The following is a 22,020-nucleotide window of genomic DNA, read 5'->3' as shown; positions in this document are numbered from 1 at the left end:
ATTGATGCATCCGTCCTTCAGTAATGTGCTTACATCTAAAATAGCATGAAATTGTGGAAAAGCTGCAAGTAATCATTATTTCTGTACATTTTTAAAGAACATGGCAGTCTGCACAAAGCCTCTGGGTTGATATGGTATTGATAACTTGTTCAAGATTTATTCTCAAATTTTATAACATTGACCACATCCTACAGTGTGTTACTACCTTGTAACATATTGTTGATTCTGTTATTCTATAGTACATTTATAGGACCAGATAAATAGCTGCAACAAAAATTCACTTCTGTATGGATTATATTTTGTAAGGAATTTCACAGGGCTTAATCAAAGTTGCTTTTCTGCTTTACACCAAATGAAAGCAGTAAGCGTTCACAATGTAGAATGATTGAAATGGCACAGGTGTATATGTAGAGGAAATTTTCAGCATTATTCAGACAATATACCCCAGTCATAACCTTAAAAGGGCATTACAATTTATCAGTGTCTATATATTTTTAGCCATTTTTAAATGAAAATTTTTGTGTTATATCCACTACATTCAGATTGAAATCACCCATTCTCCTTTCACCTATGATCTTCAATAACCATCTTTTAGAACTGGATCCCACCTGTATTTCCAATCTGAAAGAATGTATTTGTTTTAATACAATCCACTGAAACTCCTGATAAAAAGGTCGAGTTTGAAGTTGTGCACAGTTAGATATTTGATTCAACATTATAGCAGACTTTGTGAACATATGGAACATATCCACAGCACAATAACAACTACTTGTACTTGTATATCACCTTTAATGTAATTCAACCTCATAAGCTCCTTCAGAGGAAGTTAATATAGCAAAATTAAACACTGCTACATAACATGATATTAGGAAAGTTGGACAAAAGCTTGGTCAGAAATAGATTTTAAAGAGCATCTTGAAGGAAGAAAGAGAATTGGAGAGATTTAGGAAAGGAATACTGAAGTTTAAAACCTAAGCAGCTGAAGGCTCAGCATGGTGAAGAGATTAAAATCCAGAGGCTGGAATCATATTTGGGCTGATGAATGGCCTTGGGTTCGTGGTCTTGGGTTTTTTGAGGGTTTGTCTGTTATTCTAAAAATGCTATCACAGATTTATGTATTTATAGATTTATATACATCTCAGTACGCCATGAGGTTCTACCACTTCTTCCCACCAGATCTGTTATGAGACATTGTATCACAGTGACAGCAATAGTTATGTAAGTATGGGGTACTCCTGATATTACTCTATGGCTGGGATTCTCCCAAAAACATTCCAAGTGCCGAATTCACACAAAAACTGGAGTAAATCCCACTGATTATTTTTGCAGGAATTTCAAAATGAATTTCCCACATTCTGTGCATTACGGAGTGCACAATGTGAATCATGATAAAAATTCCTGCTAGAGAGGCCAGCAGCATAGCACTGAGCAAGCCACTGCGCATGCACCGATTTGGTCAGAGCGGAAATTGATGGAGGCGCAGTAGTCCCATACTGCCAGTCTTCCAATCGCTGGCCAGCTCTGCGACGCTACAATGCTGGCTCTCTCACCACTACCACCACCCCCCAACCCTGATGGCCAGCCCCGATTGCTGTCCAACCTCCCTGTCACTGATACCAGTGAAGATTGGCAGCGGAACACCCCCCAACCCCCACCAATCTTCCCTGCCTCCTTGGCACTGCCTGATACCTGTTGGGCATCGCCATTTTGCCCCTTCGGCAGTGCTACAGGCCAGGCTATTAATTCCCAGTGGCCACCACCCTTACCCCTGTTCTCCTTGGGGCCTCCATATCGTCCCTTCACGCCAGCGGGGCTGGGCTGCCTGTTTCCTGTTAGTGGGGAGCTGCTGTAAACCCTGCTGGAGTGAAACACGCATGGTGGGGCGGTAGGGAAACGACTCATGGGGCCCAGAGACTTCAGTCCCTAGCCTGCTAATTGGATGGTAATTTGAATTTAAATATTTTAATGAGCTCCACCCTCATTTCTGGCTCAGAGCTGTCAATGCCAGAGTTGCACGGAGACTGTGGTGTCCAGTGGGGAGCCCTCTAAATGGCCTCTGCTTATATCTCCCAGCCCACTGCTCACAGGTCACAGATGTTGTCCTGACCAACCTCACTGATCTGGACCTGCTAAAATTTGGGGTTGAGCACAAATTGTACTGGCACTCTGGTTGCTTGAATAGAACTGTCTTTCACTTGGGTGGTTATACGTTTTCTACTTGTCTCTGGTTCCTTGTCTTTATTTGAATCTAAATAGTATGTCCAAGGTACCATTGATTTCCTTCCCAATTTCATCAAGGCTCTTCAGTTCCACTGTTATTTCCTTGGTCCATTTCAATTGTATAGGTTCTTGGCTGCAAAGCTCTTCCAATTCAATGCTTTATTTCTGTTGATCTTTTATCCATATTGTCCCCTAGGGCTATAGCCCTTTCAAGTCCTGTGCTCTGTGTCTGAAGTTGAAATGAAGAACTTGACTGATGTTGCTGCTCATGCTTTAAAACTTCCTTATCATTTGAGATAATGTTAGGTTACAGTGTTTGTTGTAGAGCTGGGAGTTGCGTTTGTAGCTGTCCACCCATCAACAGTGATGGCGAGAATCTGTTTTTTAACTGAGATTCTATAGTTAAGAAGGCTGCGTTAAAATCTTGCTTCTTTCTCATCAATTTCTTGGTTATTTGAACTTATCTTTCTGCTTCTCCATTCAACTAAAGATATCTTGGCAAAATGGTCACATGTTTGAAACCATATTCTTGCACAAAGTTGTGAACAATTCCATTAACAAACTGTGGACTGTTTGACATCTTCATGTCAAACAGGACCTGGGGGTCCTTATGCACGAATTGCAAAAACCCAGTCTGCAGGTGCAACAGGTGATCAAGAAGGCGAATGGAATGTTGGCCTTTGTAGCGAGGGGGATAGAATATAAAAGCAAGGAGGTCTTGCTGCAACTGTACAGGGCACTGATGAGGCCACAACTGGAGTACTGGGTGCAGTTTTGGTCGCCGCATTTGCGAAAGGATATTTTGGCCTTGGAGTGCAGAGAAGGTTCACTAGGCTGATACCAGAGATGAGGGGGTTAGCCTATGAGGAGAGATTGACTAGACTGGGGTCTGTACTTGTTGGCGTTTAGAAGGCTGAAGGGGGATCTTAGACATATAAGATAATGAAGGGGATAGATACGGTAGAGGTAGAGAGATCCTGCTTGGAAAGGATAGCAGAACTAGAGGGCACAGCCTCAAAATAAGGGAGGGACAGTTTAGATCGGAGGAACTTCTTCACTCAAAAGGTGGTGAGTCTCTGGAATTCTCTGCCCGTTGAAGTGGTGGAGGCTACCTCGCTGAATATGTTTAAGCCATGAGTACATAGGTTTCTGATAGACAAGGGAGTTAAGGGTTATGGGGAGAAAGCGGGAAAGTGGAACTAGTCCACTTCAGATCAGCCATGATCTTGTTGAACGGCAGGGCAGGCTTGAAGGACTAGATGGCTTACTCCTGCTCCTATTTCTTATGTTCTTACGACATCACAACATCTGGCATAGCATGTGTCATGAAGCCTCTTCTTAATGGCGTAATGATTGGCTCCAACATGACATTATGCAGTCTATTCACTTCAAATTATTTGGAGTAGTAATCAGTGACAATGATGAAAGCTTAGTCTTTGAATTCAAAGAAATCCATTCCCAGATATGTTCATGGCCTCATAGGAAACATAGATGGTGCAAGTGGTTTGTTCTGCTGCTGCCTAGACACTGTACAAATAAGGCAATTTGTGATTAATTCCTCAATGGCATGACTGATGCCTGACCATCAGACTGACTATTGGGCGCTTAATCTCTATTTTGCTATTTCCAAGTCACCATGGTGCATTTTCTGGAAAAAAAAATTGAGCTGAAGTGTTTTATGGATGACTAATAAAATTAAGAAATTATCAATGATTTGTAATGTTTCTCTTTTCAATATATTGACAAAGTTCTGGATTATTTGAAGTATATTCTGGTGATTTTACAGAGCATTGGTGAGGCCACACCAGGGGTCTTGTGAGCAGTTTTGGTGTCCTCATCTGAGGAAGGATGTCCTTGCTATAGAGTACAGCAAGGGTTTACCAGGCTGATGTCTGGGATGGCAAGTCTGTCATATGAAGAGGGACCAAATTGGTTAGGATTGTATTCATTGGAGTTTAGAAAAGTGAGAGGGTATCTCATAGAAACTTATAAAATTCTAACAGGGTTAGACAGGGTAGATTCAGAAAGAATGTTCCCAATGGTGAGGGAGTCTAGAACTCAGGGGTCATAATTTGAGGATAAGGGATGATCCTTTAAGAACTGAGATTAAATTTCTTCACCCAGAGGGTGGTGAATGTGTGAAATTTACTACCACAAAAGGTAGTTGAGGTCAAAACTTCCAATTTCAAAAATAAATTACATGTACCTCTTTGGGCTGAAGACATCAAGAGATATGGGAGGAAGGGGGAATCAGGATAATGAATTCAATGATCAGCCATGATCAAGATGAATGGTGGAACAGGCTCAAAGGGCCGAAAGGCCTAATCCTAATTCTATTTTCTATGTTTCCATGATCCACTCTTCCAATACTCTTTTAGTTGATGCATTCATCATCCTGCTGTCATGCTTGGTTAATTTCTTCTAATCTCTTAGTGACTAAAAGTGTTTGATAATGAGAAAAGCATATACTTCCACTTTTAAAAAAAATTTAAATCTTTCCATTTGGCTCGTCCTTGCCCTGGTATTATGAACAATGCAATCTGTTGTTCTCTGGTACTTCGCTTGAACACACTCAGTGACTGAATTGTGCCACATGAACTCTAGGCTACATTTTTGCAATTTTCTTAGGACAAGAAGAGTAATCAAACGTTTGTGGTCAGCTTCAATTTTAAACTTTAATGCCTTAGATAATCAGAAAACTTCTCATAGGCTCATGCGGCTTTCTCAATGGTTGCGTAACTCTTTGCGTCTGTGAGAGATCTTGAGGTGAAATAAACTGGCCTCCTTTGTCCATCTTTAACAGGTTAGGTTGATTGGCTGTGGTAAATTGCCCCTTTGCGTCAGGGAGATTAGCAGGGTAAATATGTGGGATAGGGCGTGGGTGGAATTGTTGTCAGTGCAGGTTCATTGAGCTGAATGGTCTCCTCCTGCACTGTAAAATTCTCTGATGAACTTGAAACAGCACTGTGCCTAGGCCTATAGGTGATTCATCCATTGCTGCAATTATTGGCAATTCTGCATTGTATTGCCCTAAACTTTTTGGTGAAATTAGAAGGTTTTTGAACTTGCCTAGAGCATCTTGCTGGTCCAAGTTCCAAAACCGCTATTGACTTTGTCTTGGCAGATATCACAACAGCTTTTTGATTTCTGCTGTGTTTGGTAGAAATCTGCCTACATCATTGACCAAGCTAAGGAATCTTTGTAATGCTGTGATGTGTTTAGGCTATTATGATCCCAGTTGACGTAATAACTGAACAGGAAGATCTCAGAATAATGGAGTACCGGCTCAAAAGACTGTAACTTTTACTTTTACTTTGGTCAATGTGGAAGAGCAGAGTCACAAGATCCCTAATTAGTTTTAACAAGAAAAAAATTATTAAATGTGAAAAGTTTGATTATAATATAATACTCCTTTATTCCCTCCTTAGCTTCACAAATGTGTACAGTTTTCAAAAATAACACCCTACTCTGAAACCAAATGGTTGATACCACTCAACCAATCTTGAAGATTTCTCTCACAATTTCACCCCAGATTATTTTCACGTGAATGTTTCCAAATCCACTTCCGTTGTGCATTTGGAGACATGACATTTTGAAGCACTGGGTTAAGAATGAACAGACCCTTACTTGTGGTGCATGACCTCTTCCATTGTTGCTGTTCCATTCTGTTTTCTGTTCTACATCGTATGACATCACTGTCATTTGCATACATTAGTATGGCAGGATTCCATAATAAGCCAGTAGGAACAAACACACAACATTTCCTCCTCCCCCCCCCACCCCTTAATTTAAATGTCCTCAAAACAAGTTGAAACAATAGTCAGTCAACCACTATTAATAAGTCAGACAGTCTGGAAGTCTTTGCTCTTTGGACGAAGCTCTGATACCTTCTTTTCCATCTTCAAATAGGTGTGAAGCTCTGCTATTTTTGTCTTCCCATGTGGGCAGCATAGTGGCACAGTAGTTAGCACTGCTGCCTTACAGCACCAGGGACCCAGGTTGGATGACTGTCTGAATGAAGTTTGCACATTCTCCTTGTGTCTGCGTGGCTTTCCTCTGGGTGCTCTGGTTTCCTCCAACAGTCCAAATTGCCCCTTAGTGTGAGGGGGACTAGCTAGGGGAAATGCATGGGGTTATGGGAATATGGGTGGGATTGTGGTCAGTGCAGACTCGATGGGCCAAATAGCCGCCTCCTGCACTGTAGAATTCTTTGATTCTAACATCATCAGTGGTTGGTTTAATTAGCATTGATGTAAGATCTAGACATTGTGTGTCTGAGCAAAGGATGACTTACTCAGTGATGTCTGGTACTGTTGCGGTTGTAGGAAAGTCCTCACTGGATAAATCTGAGCCTGAATTTTCAACAGGTTCCATTCTTATCAGAGATTTTTCCAGCCAGTAACTGGTCTGCATGTCTCCAGATAATGTCATCTCTGATCTGGCCAATACGAGAGACAAATCCAGTCTGCGCAAGGACTGTGGCAGGAACTGATTTCTTCCCTGTAGAGTAGCTCTGAGCCAAAGCTCCTTGTCCTTCGTGGAAAACTGGGTATTTTGTGCTTAATGTTGCTGCCACACAATCTCCTTAGTGTTTGGGGATTTTGAAAGATCAAATGCAGAATGCAGGTGCCTTTTTATCATGAGTACAGGAAAAGTGTTGGTCATGGAATGTGGAATTTCAGTAGATCAGCAAGAATTTGTTAAGGTGTTTGATAACCTTTTTCCTTGGTTGCTTTCAAAGTGTGTTTCAGAGTTTGGACAAAGCATTCTGCAAGCCCCTAAGTCGGTGATATGATGCAGAAGTAATGTTTTGAATACTGTTTTCTTGTTGAAAGCTCTCAAATTCCTGCAAGACAAATTGAGGTCTGCTGTGGCTTACCAGCTGCTCAGAAAATTCAAAGCAACTAAATACTTCTGCTAGCTTCTCAATAGCCTTCTGAGATGAGGTAGATGTCATCACAGTGACCTCTTGGCTATTTGTGTTAGCACCAACTGTTACTAAGAACATATTTTTTGAAAGATCCAAAGGGAAAATCCACATGCCAGGCCTCTTCAGGCTATTCCAATGAATGCAGCAGTGCTAAGGATGAGACAGGTTTCTTACCTTTGCACAGGAAGTACATGTTCTAGTTTTTTCTTTGATTTCTGCATCAAGTCAAGGTCACCAAAAATAACTCCTTGCTAGTTTCTTCATGTGTACAACTTGGCAGTAGCTTTCATGTAGCCTCTCTAACATCTGTTGGTGGAACAATCATTGAGTCCCAATATAAGGCATCCTGACCTTACTGACAGCCCCATTCTCCCGGAGTAGAAGGGTTTTAGCTTAACTCTTAGTTCTGATATCTTTTCTTGTAAAAAAAACATATCCATCACTTCTGAGAGCACAGAATCACTGTAATATGTTTTCTCATTAGCTTAGAAATGAAGTGTGTATTGTCAAAGTAGAAAATATTCCCCTTCAAGAGTCTGAAGAACTGCTTGGTACTGGCAGTCTTGAAAGTCTACCCACATTGATCCTGTCTGAGACAGGATTTACTCCCACTTGGAAATAAGACGAAGATGATTGATGAGAACAGGGCAGTGGATGTTGTCGACGTGGGCTTCAGTAAGGCCTTTGACAAGGTCCCTCATTGCAAACTGGTGCAGAAGGTGAAGTCGCATGGGATCAGCGGTGAGCTGGCAAGGTGAATACAGAATTGGCTTGGTGATAGAAGATGGAGGGTAGCAGTGGAATGGTGCATTTCTGAATGGAAGGCTGTGACAAGTGGCGTTCCTCAGGATTCAGTGCTGGGACCTTGGCTATAAACGATTTGGAGAAGAATGTAACTAGTTTAATAAGTAAGTCTGCGGCATACACGAAGGTTGGTGGATTTGCAAATATCAATGAGAACCATCAGAGGATACAGCAGGATATAGATCGGTTAGAGACTTGGGCAGAGAGATGGCAGATGGAGTTTAATGTGAGGTAATGCACTTTGGAAGGTCTAATATAGATAGAAAATATACAGTAAATGGCAGAACCCTTAAGAGTATTGATAGGTAGAGGGATCTGGGTATACAGGTAGACAGGTCAAGAAAATAACAATGTAGGTGGAGAAGGTAGTCAAGAAGGCATATGGCATGCTTGCCTTCATTGGCCAGGGCATTGAGTTTAAAAATTGGCAAGTCATGTTGTAGCTTTTCGAACCGTGCTTGAAATATAGTGTTCAATTCTGGTCGCCACACTACCAGAAGGATGTGGAGGCTTTGGAGAGGGTACAGAAAAGATTTACCAGGATGTTGCCTGGTATGGAGGGCATTAGCTATGAGGAGAGGTTGGAGAAACTTGGTTTGTTCACTTGGAACGACAGAGGTTGAGGGGGTGACCTAATAGAAGTCTAAGATTGAGGGGCATGGACAGAATGGATAGTCAGAAGCATTTTCCTAGGGTGGAAGGCTTAATTACTGTGAGGCACAGTTTTAAAGTACAAGGGGCAAGGTTTAAAGGAGATATACGAGGCAAATATTTTACACAGGGTGGTGGGTGCCTGGAACTCTCTGCCGGGGAAGTAATGGAAGTAGATACAATAGTGACGTTTTTAAGAGGTGGCTGGACAGATATGAATAGGATAGGAATGGAGGGATATGATCGCTGGAAGGGAAGGGGTTTTTGGTTCAGTTGGGCAGCATGATCGGTGCAGACTTGGAGAGCCGAAAGGCCTGTTCCTGTGCTGCAATTTTCTTTGTTCTTTATTCCTGTTTATTACGATGTAGACTTGACTGTCAGTAATGGTGTAAATATGTGCAGATTAGAAAAATGTCTTTCTTTCTATTTTATTTAAGTGAAGAAAGTCCCATGTCTGGTCCAAAAATGGTAGTGAGTGGACGATAGTCCTTTAGCAATGTGAACTCTCCCATATAGGAACGGCTGGAATTTCTTGACACCAAAAATTATCCCAATCCTTCCTGTTGAGTCAGAGTAGTTATTTTCAGCTTTCCTCAAGGTTCGAGAAGCAAAAGCAATGGATGTTTCTTCATCCACTGGCATGATGTGGGTGACCACCGCTCCTACTCCATAGGGGGATGCATCACAAGCTAACACTAAGGCAGAACAGTCTCAAAGTGCAGAAGAACTTAAGACTTAACTAATGCTCCTTTGGCTTAAGTGAAGCCATTTTTGCAGTGACTTGACCACTTCCATGACCAGTTCAGGCACAAGAGGTTGCATAATGGAGCTGTGGACTTTACACTAAGTTGATCTTTCTCTATACCCTAGTTATTACTGTAACACTACATTCTATGCTTTCTTCTTTACTTCCCTATGTACAGTACGCTTTGTATATTGTGCAAGAAACAATACTTTTCACTGTGTATTAATGCACATGACAATAAATCAAATCTAATAATAGGTTTCAGAATTGTTGCCAAGTTTGGAAAAAACTCGTAATAATTCAACAATCCCAGGAAGGAATATTACTGACTTATATTCTGTACTGCAGAAGGCCTTAACCTTAGAGGGAGATTTGTGAACTTCAGTAATATTAATCAAGCGTCAAAAATACTCAAGAGAGGATTGAAAAAAAACTCCCCCTTGTTCTTACGGACACTCGGACCATAGTTTTCTAATCTCTGGAGAGTAGCATCCAAGTTTCAAAGTTGCTCCTCTTCTTTTCCAATGACCAGGGTGTCATCCAGGTAGCACTGGAGTCTGCTCGGAGTCTGATCTATTGCGCTTTGAAAGAATGAAGGAACAGATATGGTACCAAATGCCAGTCTTTGGAACAAGTGTTGTGTGTCACAATTGTCAGAAGTTCTTGTGACTTCTTGTCCACATTCATCTGCAAATAGTCCTGGCTCAGGTTGATTTTGCTGACATTTTGGCCTGCCAATCCCACAAACCTTCAATGTGAGGTAACAGGTATTGCTCAGCACATAACACCAGATTTATGGTAAGCTTGAAGTCCATGTAAATTCTTACAGATCCATCTTTCTTGATGATTGGAAGGATAGGTGTGACCCATTCATTGATGTTGACAGGCTCCAGAACTTCAGTCTTCAACAGTCACTCCAAGTCAACTTCCATCTTTGCCTAATAGCATATGTACAGACCTTGCCTTCATAGTTTTTTCTTGGCTTCTTTCTTTAATTTTCAGTATGACTGTAATGTCCTTCATGTTCCCCAATTCTCCATTGAAAGCAACAGTGTGCTTTTTTTAAAGGTATTTGTGAGGCCTGATTTGCCATTGGTCGTCATGTTGACCAGTTTGGTCAAATCTTCTCCAGCATGCACAACCCATCCGTGCTAGGTAGAATCCCTTGACTACATATAGATTGAAATCAGCTGTTTGCCCGTTGACTTGCACAGCCACTTCAATGCAATCCTTCGGGGGAGTCACATCTCCTGTGTATGTTATCTTGATTGTTTTAAGGGAATATGTTTGAGTTTCTTATTGTAGATAGTCTCTGGGACCAGTGAGACTGCTCCCCAGTGTCAATTCTGCCCTTACTGGCTGTCATTCCAGCAATGGAGTGACCAGTACCAACGTGTAGAGCCAGCAATGGCTAACACGTGTAGTGTCAGCTTCTCTCTGCTCTTTTCGACCTTGTACAGCATGGACATTTCCCCATTTATTTTGTTTAAATGCTGCCTTGCTTTGTTTTTGCTTATTGTTAAGCATAGTTTGCTTCTCCTAAAGCATGCTGTTTCTGACGTCTTCTTCCACAACATTGACCGGGACATGGTGGTACAGTGGCAACTGTTGCTGCCTCTCAGAGCCAGGGATCCAGGGTCAATTTCAGCCTTGGGTCATTGGCTGTGTGTAGTTTGAATGTTCTCCTCGCTGTGTGTTTTTCCTCCGGGTGCTCAGGTTACCTCCCACGGTCTAAAGTTGTGTGGATTAGGTTGATTGGCCATGCTAAATCAGGGGATTAGCCGGGTAAACATGAAGGGTTATGGGAATGGGGTCTGAGTGGGATTGTAGATGGTGCAGACTCGATGGGCCAAATAACCTCTTTCTGCACTGTAGGGAGCTCCCGCGGCTTTGGGTGTTGACTCACAGACAATATGTGTTCTCAAGTACACAAATTCAATTATTGGGCTCCCTTTGTAGCCAGCTCCATTAAAACAATGATTTCAATGGCTTACTGCAGAGTGAGACTGCTCTTAATTAACAGAAGTTTTTGTGTTGCTTTGCTGCGTACACTACAAATAAATCTTCACAAATGGTATCATTAAGCACATCTCCAAACTCTCAATATTCTGCAAATCTTTTAAGGACTGCCACTTTGAAATGTGTTTCCAGCTGCCACTTCGTTTTCTTTACACAAGGTGTTTAATCTGTCTTTTACTCACGTCCACACTAGCCCATTAAATCTTCATAGCGCATGTAAAAGTTTTTTCTTTTTCAACTTTTCCTTGCTAAAACTTCTTTTTTAAGTGGCTCAGCAAATGTGTGTCCATAATCCTTGTTGTCAATTTTTCTTACGTATTGGAGACATGACACTTGGCAGGATGGATTAAAAATAAACAGAACTCTTTTTGTGGTGTGTGATCGCCTCCATGGTTGCTACTTTGCTCCATTTCCTGTTCAACATCTTGTGACATCACTTCTGTTTACATGCATTACTACGTAACTCCAGCAGGACTCCACAATGAGCCGATAACTCTCAAAAGGACACACTTTAAAGTTGTCTTTCAAACAATGTTTTCCATCAGCTGTTTCATTAAGAATCCTCACCAAGTTTTCCAACTATTCTGAAAAACAAAGCTCCCACTCCACTGTTAATGAGGAATCCAGCACCAGGTTTTCCAGCTTTCCTTTCAGGTTTTCTTTATCGTGAATTTGCAGATGCATCCAAAATTCTGCAAAAGCTCAGTCCCCATCAGAATCCTGCTGCTATGGGTATTGGACGTGACACTGCTGCCTCATAATACGAGGGACCCAGGTTTGATTCCGGCCTTGGGTGACTGCTAGGGTGGAGTTTGCACTTTTTTTCCACAATTACATTTGACTTTGTTCATATAAATAAAACCAATATTGATTTGAGAATTTTAGCACACCAATAAATCACTGCGAGGTTATAAGTGTAAATATACAATAAAAATTGACATACGTGCATGTAAAATATACCAGTTGAGTCATAAATGTATACTTTTATATCACACAATTCATTTTTAATGATGTTACCATTGTGCTTAAAACTAACATCAAGATAGTTCTTCAATATATTGTTAGATGCCCTTCAACAGCTAAAGTCTTTTTTGGGGGGGAAAAAAAGGTTTTATGCTACAAGCTACTTTGGCACCATGTCATTAGTGCTGATCTGCAAGGATCACAATTGCAGCAAACAAAGAAAATGTACAAATTCCCTTTTAAAATACAGAATTATCATTCACCTGACAGTGATGTCTGACATGATGGCATTTGCCTGGTTTTGTTCCTTTCACGAGTGGATAAGTGATTTTACGTAGCAAAAGCTTGTCAGCTTATTCAGATTTGAAAAAAAAATTGGTGTACTTTTTGCAAGAGTCCTGTGTCAGATTTGTTCAGTTCCACTTAGCTGAGCAATTGATTTGGTATATGAAAAGTCATGTTTTAAAATTTGGCAGGACATCCATTATATTTTTAATGGTGATTTAGATATTCAAAAATTTGATTATGCGGCAGAAGTATATTTTAATCATGAACTCTGCAAGAGTATTTAAAAAGAATGTCAGCAGTAGTTAAGATGTGCAGTCAGAATTGAACTCAACTTAGTAAGTCCATTAAATAAAATTGCAAACCACACTCAAAAGCTGTTGTTTTACTAGGGTGAAGTGGTTGCGCACTGGGACAAGTATGAGTTTATCACAAAGAGTTAGCATGGATTTATGATGCATATGTGGGCCTCCAGAGAGCACTTAATAAGGGTATGCACCAAAAGTTATTAGCAAAAATGAAAGACAGTGGAATTAAAGGTAACCTAATATTGTTGGTAATTATGTGGGTGTGGGTTGCTGCAAAATCAATGACACAAAAAATACTGATAAAGGGAGTGTACCCTAGAGATCTTGACTGGTGCCTTCACTTTTCATCACAGATATTTGAAGGAATAGAGAGTAGTATATTTAAGTTTTCAGGTGACAAGCTGGGATGCACAATACATTGTGCGGATGAAAGCAGGAATTTGCAAATTAATTTAGACAGATTTAAGTGAGTGGAGAAAATTACAGCAGATGGGAATCGAATGTGTGAGAGTGCAAAGTTATCTACTTTGTTGAACAAGAAAAAGAAATAAAGAAAACTTAGATTTATATAGTGCCTTTCATAATATCAGGATGTCCTAGAGCACTTTACAGCAATTAAGGTATTTTTAAAGATAGATACTTTTGTGACGAAGAAAGACAAATTATACTAGAAACTGTAGAAAAATGAAAGGATTGGGTGTTCAAGTGCAGAATTACTGAAAGCTGGTGTACAGTTTGAAAACGTAACCAAAAAGACTAATGGAATGTAGTCTTGTATTGCAGCACCTGTTGAGATAAAATGTGAGAAAGTTATACTGTAGTTGTGATATATCTTAGTAAGATTCCAGCTGGAATACTGTGTTCAGTTTTGGGTACTGCACACTGGTAGGTTGAATGCAGATTTAGCAGGGCTTAAATGGTTCTAAGAGAAGATAGGTTGAAATTAATTACTAAGTATTTACAGCATGGAAAACAGAATAATATTTTGAGGGATTTCTTAGTTTGTGGAGTCAAAAATGAGGCTACCTAGGGAAAGCTGTTAGAAGATACAGATATCAGTTTTAAAAATTGCAGATTTAGGGAAGCAAAATGTTTTTCATCCCACAGGAAGGGGCACTTGAGACACCAGTGTAAGAGTAAGTCAAACCTGCTCAGTGTTAAAGGCAGTAGCACATCGCAAATACAGCGTGGAAGATTTTTCTACAAATAATTGGAGAGTTCATTCTCTGAACAATGTGAAAATGGACAAGCTAGGTCCCATCACACTGGTCTGTTTGGTTAACCCTATAGAAATGGCTATAATCCAGCTCAGAAACTCCAAGGTATTTTATGAAGTCAGCCTAGACCATATGTTTGGTACTTTGAATTTGGCTAGGGTAAACATGAGATGTTTAACTTCAGGTATGATTCAAATGACCCACTAGGGCACTTTTATCAAATAAAGTTTATTTAAGATATAGTTAATACAGAGAATTACCAATTACAAACAAAAAAAAACCATTATATTGTACAAATTTAACAACTAAATGCATTGTTCCAATACAACAAATTTCCTTATGAACATATACCTGCCACAGGTTTAGCACAGAAAATAAGGATGCTCAATGGTTTTGCAGCTCTGCAATACCTGCTGTACTGTTAATTAGTCCTTTGACTAGAGAATTGAAACTTTGGCTTCTCTGTTCTGGAAATTTCAGCACCTCAAGGTAAAGATAATGTCACTGGTAGGCTCTAGCTAGTAAACCATCAACATCAGAATTTTCATTCCAGGAAGACTAGAAAAACCACTTCCAACACAGCAGAATTTCTAATAACAGGGAAAGAGACAAACAAACTGCCTTCTACCAGGAGTCCACACACTTAGCTAAATAGCAGCCAAAACTAAAAGTAGTAGAACTCTTGCCACCTGATCTGTCAATCATTCTTCCCCCTAACAATTCAAAATGTGTTGTAAACTCATAAAACTGCAAGACATTGCACTAGGCCCACATTAAAAATAAACAAAACCCCATTTAAACCAATAAAGCAGCAATAAAAGGACTTCTAATCAGACAGGTCAGCAACAATGAAAAAAAACCAAAGCTGCTTATAACTGCAGATAACATGATTAAAAATACATTTCTTAATGGCACAGTAGCATCGCAAGATGAAAGTAGATTTGGGAGTGTCTGCTACAATTATAGGGCAATACATATACAGGTAATTGTGAGAAGGGGCTCAGCCTTTGGGTTTAAGGAATACAGACCAGGTTAAAGTCCAACAGGTTTATTTGGTAGCACAAGCCACTATCTTTCTGAGCGCTGCTCCTTCATCAGGTGAGTAGGATTTCAGTTCACAAACAGGCCATTTAAAGACACAAACTCAATTTACAAAATAATGGTTGGAATGTGAGTCTTTACATGTAATCAAGTCTTAAAGGTACAGAAATTGAGAGTGGAGAGAGGGTTAAGCACAGGTTAAAGAGATGTGTATTGTCTCCAACATTTAAGGAATATGCCAGCCAAACTGATGACCAATATGGGAGAGGCCATAAGATCATCGGTAATACCACCATACCAGTGAGATATCAGCAATTTGCCCAACTCCCACTAATAGTCGTTTCAAGCCGCGGATCAAGTCGACTGGACTGTGACTGGCTCAAAGAAATTAAACTAAATTGGACAGAAATTTTTCAAATAAAAAAAGGACATCTATTAGAATTAATAAAAGTACAAAGGTCTATTTAGTGATGAGCTAGGGAAAATTAAGGGCCCACAGGCAAAGTTTCCAGAGGCAGCTCTGCATTTTTTCAGGGCCAGAATCATGCCCAATGCCTTGTTAAAAAATGTAGAGACAGAATTGAAAAGGTTAGGAGAACTGGGAATCATCCAGCCAGTCCAGTTTGCAGAACAACAGCTCCCTTTGTCCCTTTGATAAAGTCAAACAAGACCATCCACATCATTAGGGACTACAAATTAACAGTGAAACAAGCTGCCAAGCTGGTCAAGTACTTCATTCCAAAGCTGCCAAGCTGACCGGAGGCCAATTTTATATGGAGTAAGACATGGGCCATGCCCATCAGCAGTTTGAGCTGTACAATATTATCCAAATTATGTTACAATTAATGCACGCAAGGGTTTGTTTCTGTACGCATGCCTGCTTTTCGATGTGTTGTCAGCTTGTGAAAATTCCAGAAAATGATGGAAAGTTTGTTGCAAGGATTGCCACTTGTAAAAGAGTTCCTGGATGACGTATTGATAACTGAGTCAACAGAGACCAAGCTAACCTAGCTAACTAGGAAGAGATGCTAAGAAGACTTCTAGAGGCTCGAGTTCATCTCAAGAAGGAGAAATGTACTCTTCAGGCCAATGAAATGGCTTACCTGGGTTGTCAGGTAGATGCTCAAGGGTAGCATCCTAAGGTGGACAAGGTTATACCAATAGAGGAAGCACCAGCTCTCAAACATGTCTGAGCTCAGTCCTTCTTAGGAATGGTGAATTATTATGAGCATTTTCTGACAAGTATGTTAACATTATTAGCCCCGATGCACGTGTAATTAAACAAGCACCAGCATTTTGATGGCCACCTCAGAAAAACTTTTAACAAGGTAGAGCAGGCATTCTATTCATCTTGTTTATTAGTTCACGTTCAATTGTCCAAACAATTGGTGTTAATTTGTGACATATATTCTAATGGTTTTGGTGCAGTCTTGTCACAAAATGGATGATGGGTCTGAGAGAGGTATAGGATACATCCCTATCATTCTCAGAGGCTGAGAAAGGCTATTCTAATATTGAAAAAGAAGAGCTGGCTGTTGTGTATGGAGTAAAGAAGTTCTACCAGTATGTCTATGGAAAGAATTTTACCATTGCAATGGACACAAACTACTTTTCTGTTTTTATCGGGCGGCATGGTAGCACAGTGGTTAGCACTGCTGCTTCACAGCTCCAGGGTCCTGGTTCGATTCTCAGCTCAGGTCACTGTCTTTGTGGAGTTTGCATATTCTCCTCGTGTCTGCGTGGGTTTCCTCCGGGTGCTCCAGTTTCCTCCCACAGTCCAAAGATGTGCGGGTTAGGTTAATTGGCTGTGCTAAGAAATTGCCCCTTAGTGTCTAGGGATGTGTAGGCTAGAGGGGTTAGTGGGTATAGTATGTAGGGATTATGGGGGTAGGGCCTGGGTGGGATTGTGTTCGGTGCAGACTCGAAGGGTCCCTTTCTGCACTGTACGATTCTATGATTCTAATGTACTCCTTGCTATTCTTTTTAGAATGGCTCCTGAGGTTGTGTACTCAGCTATTGGAAATTATTGAAGTTGAACCAAATGTAATGGGATAAAAATGAATCAAAACTATCTTTGGGTCTTTTTAAGGAAGAAAAAGTTATTTTACCAATCGCAACAGCAAATATTCAGGATTGGGCATTAATCTAATTAGCATACGAATATACATTCCAACACCAATCTGGAACACATTTAGTAAATCCGGATGCTCTGAGTCACCTACCATTGCCTGAGAGTGTAGCACCCCTTTTCTCAAGTGCTGAATTTCAGAATTTCATCTCAATGCATCATATAAAGCGTATCAAGACTGTGTCACCCAGGATCCAATCAACTGGCTGAATGAGCAGCCCAAACCTTCAAGGCAGGGTTTAAAAGGCAGTCAGGTGCTATTCTGGAAACTTTGATTTCTTCTAGGATACCAGACAATGTTGCATTCTATCACGGGAATGCCACCAGTGAAATTATTAATGGATTGGCATTTTGGGATAAGACTAAGTCTGGTGTTTCCAAATTTGTTGAGGATAGATGCCAGTCAGAAGAAAAATCATGACTCCAGCAAAGCTGTTTGCAATAGGTGAACCTGTGTATGTCAGTAATTTCAGAAGCAAACAAAGCTGGGTCCCAAAATAGGACCACTGTCTTACAAAGTGAATGTACAAAGCAGAATTGTCAGGTAATGTGTGGGCCACTTGTGTGGACAAGAGTTTTCCCATCAGCCAGTACCACAACCTGAAATCATATTTCCAGCAGGAAATATTGGTTGTCCAAGTAGTGAAGTACTGAATCAACCTGTAATAGGAAAGCCCACAGAAACAGATGGGGCTGAGTTGCCAGTACCTGATACAATACCAGGTGCAGCAGTTTATACAGAAAGTACCCCAGTCGATGAAGTTACACTGCTCTGCCACAGAGCAAAACCACCAGGGAGAAAAAATCTATCATGGACTGTTTAAATGAATTAAATGTTAAATTTATTGGGGACTGTATGGTTTAACTGTTATCATTGTATAAAAGGACTTGGAGGGAGAGGGGTATGGTGCCTGGCCGCTTTAATGTGACTCAATCGGGGTGGGCTTTTGTTTCAGATCAATCCTGGATGCTGACTGGCAGATACGAAGCTGAAAAGCTAAGATAATGTGTTGTAAATAAATGTTAGTTGTTTCATACCTAGCTGGAAAATAAAAGTTGTTACAGCTAGTCATTCATCTTTTGTGCGAAAGCAAGTTCCACATTTGAACTATTCTCTTGGTAAAGAAGTGTCTTCTGAATTCCATATTGGATTTAATAATGACTTATTTTTATTTATTATCTCTAGTTCTTCCCTTGCTTGCAAGTGAAAGAATTTTTTTTTGTATCTACATCTATTCTACCAAAACCTTTCACCATTTCAAGCAATCCTGCTAGGTCATCGCATAGGCTTCTATTTCATGAGAATAGAACCAAGTCAGTTCAATGTTTCCTATTAGGTTCTGGTAATAATTGAGTAAATCTATTTTGCATTTTATATGCTCCTCTATCCTTTTAAAAAATGGAGACCAGAAATTGTCGTGATACACCAGGTGCAGTCTAACAACATTTCCATACAAGTTTAAAGTAATTGCTCTGCATTTTAATTTGCTCCTCTAAAAATTAAACTAGTGTTTTTTCTTTTTTATAGTCTTATTAATATAATGTTGAATATATATGCCTTGTATTCCCGAGTTTCCATGGTTGAAAGTTGATATGATTCAGGTTTTTAAAAAGTGAAGCCATTTTATGTGGTAAATACAGAAGAACTATTTCCCTTAGTGGACAAATCCAAAACAAGGGGGCATATTTTAAAATTTGAACTTAGCCATTCAGAAATGAAATCAGCAAACGACTTTTCATACAAAGACTAGTGTAAACATGCAATGCTCGACTTACAAAGACTGGATGCTAACTCAGTTGAAATTGGGTTAATACATTTTTGTTAGATCAGAGTATCGAGGGATACAGAGAAAAGACAGGTAAGTGGAGTTACCAATGGAACGGAATCAACATATCTCATCAACAAAGAAGGAGACGACTAATGTTTATAATTAGCAGACAATTTCCAGTAGTTGGAGGTCTGGCGTGTAGGACCACTGATACAAGATTAAACGTAAAATATTTGAAATAGAGAACATGAGAAATATATTTTCAGAGTTGTGACACTATTTCAATTTCAGTTAGTTCCTGAGGCAAAATCTAATGCACCATTTAAGGTTTAAATTGGATAAATTGATAAATGAAAGTGGAATAGAGGGAAATGGAAACAGGGTGGTAAATATGATCAGAGCTACTTGAATAGAGAACAAAAAGAGTCTCAGACTGGTTAGGCCCATTTATTCTTTTTCACATTGCATTTTCTATATTTTTCAAAAGAAGCATAATTCAATAGTGTCTTGTGTGACAATGATTCTGGAAGGGCGTGCAATTTTTGTGCAGTTGCCAAAGATTAATACTCCTCATTACCTGAGTTTGCAGTATAATTAATAATTTTGGTAAAATCTATATGAACAAATAACAATTTTGAATAACAACTTATTTTGGTTTGCAAGAACAAAGGTGTAGAATAATCCCAAAATTACTCAGCATTTATCAGAAACTATTCTACAGGATATTTGACGAAAAGAAAAAAAAATCAAGGATTAATGTCCATCATTTTGACCATAATCATATAATTATAACTCTGTAGTGCACCCTCATTCATTTTATCTTCAAGTATATCAAACATGCCTGTCTGTTTTTGCCTTTTTTGCATTCTTAATTGCTTAGAATACGAAGTAACATTTATCTCTTCTGCCTCCTGTCAAGCTTATATTTAAGTGCTGCTCGAGTGTTATTCAGTATTGCCATAATTATTATTGGATGTTGAAAGATAGTTTTCTTAACTTGGAAAAGTATTTTTTAATTATTATTATCAGGCTGTAAATTGCAATAATGTGTGCTGTTAAGCAATGTCCACAATATTGAAATCCACAATGAGTGGACAAATCAACAAAAATTTTACCTTCCTATATTACCTTGAGTGCTATAAATGCCTCTATTTATTCAGCAACATAACAATACTATTAAGTGGGTTTGAAAAAATGATGCACGTTCCTGAAACTTCCAAGAGAATGTTGGGCAAAACTCATTATAGTAAGTGGGGAGGTTTGATTTGTTTTGTAAAATTGATGGGCTGTTCCTTCAATAGCAGAGAATTTACAAAATGTTCTTTAGTTTGAGAAAATAATATTGTTGCTTTCTTAGCTAGGATAGTTGAAAAATAAATAATGGTTTTAAAATTCACTAAACAAAGTTGTGTTTTATTAAAAACCTGAGTAATATTTAGATTTATTGACAATTTAAATTATGCTCTCTAAATAATATGTTCCATTTGTATATAACTGAAAACTATTTTTGGTTACATTTCCAATCATTGGTAATTTGCTCTTTTTGTATCAAAAAATAGATGAGACATAACATCATGAATGTTGTAAAACGAAATGTTTTTATGCAATTAAATACAGGTAGATACAATTTTTCAAAATATTAAGGAAAAATGTGCACATATGTTTCATAACATGAAGAAAGATGGGTTATTGATGGAGTCAATAGAAACCCTTCAATTTCCATAATTAATTTGGCAGAAAAGTAGGCATGTTAGTTATTTTATAATGTTGAATATTCTTTTTTGGGGAACATACTCTTGGACATTCACCTTGCTCATTGATAACATTTAGGAAGGTTGTTTTAAAGTGTGTATGCAGCCAGTGAAACAGAAATCTCCTTTCAAAAATAAGTTTTTCCAAAAAGATATGTATGTCCATCATCTGATTGAAAGTTTCAGCTCACATGATATTGCTTTAATAGCTGCAATATATTAAGCATAGCTGTCCCTGATTCATCAATTATAAACCAATTACATTCTAAATGAATTTTATTTGTTTTATCCTTTTATAACAGTTGTCTATACTTGTATATGTGTATTCCTTGACCGTTGCAATTTATCTGATTAGGGCAACACTATTAACCTATAATGCAGCAACACAAGTGCCGTTTTGGTCAGGAATCATTTAGTATTACGGCCATGCACACATTGTAACATTTGGGTGGGATTTTCCAGCTGCGATTGCCCCAAGACCAGAAAATCCCGCCTGAGGTCAATGGACTTTTGCATCGTCTGCTTTCTCACTCATTACAATTTCTATGGTGGGTAGGATGGTAAAATTCCGTCATTGGTGTTTCCCAAATAGCCAGAGTGCCCAAAGATAGACTTTCTGTCTTAAGTATAATGGCCTGGGAAATTCTATTCATTGGAGTTGATTTACATTGCATCCATGTAGGCATTATTTTTGAGGATCTAATTTTTCAGAGTTTGTTTAAAGGAACTTTGGGAGATCCGCTTGCTAAGGAATTGCTGTAGTAAACTATTATGCAGCTGGTTTGATACTGGCCTTACATCAACATAGCAGAAATCAAAGTGATTGTCCTTGACGTCAAGTCAGCATTTAACTGAGTGTGGATGAGCCCTACCAAAATTGAAATCATTGGAAATCCCAACCATCCCAAAAATCATATTTAGCACATGTAAGATGATTGGGTTGTTGGAGGCTGGCCATACATTCTAATCCCAGGATATTGCTGTGGGTGTTCCTCGGGCAGTGTCCTTGGCCAAATCACCTTCAGCTGCTTCATCAATGACCTTCCTTCCATCATAAGATCAGAAGTGGAGATATTTGCTAATGATTGCATAATGTTCAGCACCATTTGCAATTCCTCAGATACTGAATTAGTCAATGCTGATGTGCAGTGAGACCTAGACAATGTTCAGGCTTGAGCTGATAAGTAGC

General features: G+C 39.3%; 1 protein-coding gene across 1 annotated transcript in view; it reads left to right on the top strand.

Annotated features, from left to right (window-relative positions):
* lrmda (leucine rich melanocyte differentiation associated) overlaps positions 1-22,020 on the top strand; it is a 1,032,656-nt gene that overhangs the window by 262,023 nt on the left and 748,613 nt on the right. The window lies entirely within an intron of this gene.

Source organism: Carcharhinus amblyrhynchos, chromosome 31 (assembly GCF_965287045.1).
Source record: "Carcharhinus amblyrhynchos chromosome 31, sCarAmb.v2.hapA, whole genome shotgun sequence".
NCBI lineage: Eukaryota > Metazoa > Chordata > Chondrichthyes > Carcharhiniformes > Carcharhinidae > Carcharhinus > Carcharhinus amblyrhynchos.
Note: the sequence above shows the minus strand (reverse complement) of the source record. Positions and strands in the feature narration are given on the sequence as shown.